At 48.7% G+C, this 1,717-nt stretch overlaps 2 pseudogenes; both read left to right on the top strand.

Moving 5' to 3' along the window:
• Positions 1–823: 823 nt before the first annotated feature.
• On the top strand, positions 824–972 carry LOC119770875 (annotated as a pseudogene).
• A 392-nt stretch (positions 973–1,364) lies between these two features.
• LOC119770864 overlaps positions 1,365–1,717 on the top strand; it is a 3,301-nt pseudogene continuing 2,948 nt past the window's right edge.

The following is a 1,717-nucleotide window of genomic DNA, read 5'->3' as shown; positions in this document are numbered from 1 at the left end:
GGTACATTGAGGTGAGTCGAGTGTACTCCGACTCGTGTGTCGATATGAGGGCTGTCGTGTGCGCGCACAGAGGTGTCGTCGTTAAGCCAAATTCGCTTAAGGGATGTTAAGCCAAGTTGGCTTAAGAAGCAAAGTTGGCTTGGCTTGGACATGTGAATTTTGCCCTTCTGGGACGGTACATTGAGGTGAGTCGAGTGTACTCCGACTCGTGTGTCGATGTGAGGGCTGTCGTGTGCGCGCACAGAGGTGTCGTCGTCAAGCCAAATTCGCTTAAGGGATGTTAAGCCAAGTTGGCTTAAGAAGCAAAGTTGGCTTGGCTTGACATGTGAATTTTGCCCTTCTGGGACGGTACATTGAGGTGAGTCGAGTGTACTCCGACTCGTGTGTCGATGTGAGGGCTGTCGTGTGCGCGCACAGAGGTGTATTTTTTGTCGTTCATGAGCGTATATGAAAATTACACCATCGAACCGGGAACGTCATACGCGGTTCTGCGGAGCGGTGCGCACTCGGAGATGCATGTACGTATCTACCACCGAGAGCGTGCACACAGCCAGCCGTTTTGACTACCCGGCTGGGACGGTACATTGAGGTAGTATGGATGGCTCTCGGAGTAAACTACCAAAAGGCTGGCTAGTCAATATCGCGGCACCGAGTGAGCGCGTGATAGGTTCATTTTATAACGCGCTACGCTACCACGGTACGCGTGGTCCGTGCAAACACGCACGGTAGGTCTGGTCATCCTGTACAGAACTCTTGCAGTACTGTGCAACCATCAAAACAGTGTTTCATTTTTGAATACATGCGAATGCATAACAAACCATCAAACCCTAGGCAGGGGATCACTCGGCTCGTGGATCGATGAAGACCGCATTTAAATGCGAGTCATAATGTGAACTACAGGACACATGAACATTGACAAGTTGAACGCATAATACACATCGTACAACGCGATGTACACAATTTTGAGTGCTTGTATTTATACATCTAACTGTGTTGTACTCTCGTAGGTATCGATCGAGGGTTGCAGTCATAAAAATGTAACAAATGACTAAGAAAGGTTGCAGTCGTGATAATATTACAATGACTAGAGCGTATCTAGAATGATTATAAGGGTTATAAACAAGCTTGGAAAGACTGCACAGATTCCGAGCAATGAGGCTTTCACGACTGCTGGGGCGGTGCACTGAGGTAGACCGGGTGGCTCCCGGGTCTAAAATCGATACAGTATACGAGAGTACGCACGCAGCATGGTGTTTTGCTACCTTATGTGGTGGCAAAACATTTAAGATCCTCGGTTCGAGTGCGACGACCACATCGGTGCGCGCGTACAAACTTGACTCGAGGACACACTGTGTCTAAAACCGTGGCCTCAAATATTGTGTGACTACCCCCTAACATTTATGAAGGGGAGGAAAAGAAACTAACAAGGATTCCCCGAGTAGCTGCGAGCGAAAAGGGATGAGCTCAGCACGTAGGGGTGATGCACTTGTGTGTCTACCCGGTTCCGTGTACTGGAAAATTTGTCATCTGCCATGCCCAGCGTAAGGTCCAAGTTCAACTAGAATGTGGCTTTTACTCCCATAGAGGGTGATAGGCCCGTAGGACGGCGCTGATGGTGGAAAATTTTTCCATGGAGTCGTGTTGCTTGATAGTGCAGCACAAAGTGGGAGGTAAACTCCTTCTAAAGCTAAATATCACCACGAGACCGATAGCGAAC

The sequence above is a fragment of the Culex quinquefasciatus genome, chromosome 3 (assembly GCF_015732765.1).
Source record: "Culex quinquefasciatus strain JHB chromosome 3, VPISU_Cqui_1.0_pri_paternal, whole genome shotgun sequence".
In the NCBI taxonomy this organism is placed as follows: Eukaryota; Metazoa; Arthropoda; class Insecta; order Diptera; family Culicidae; genus Culex; species Culex quinquefasciatus.
Note: the sequence above shows the minus strand (reverse complement) of the source record. Positions and strands in the feature narration are given on the sequence as shown.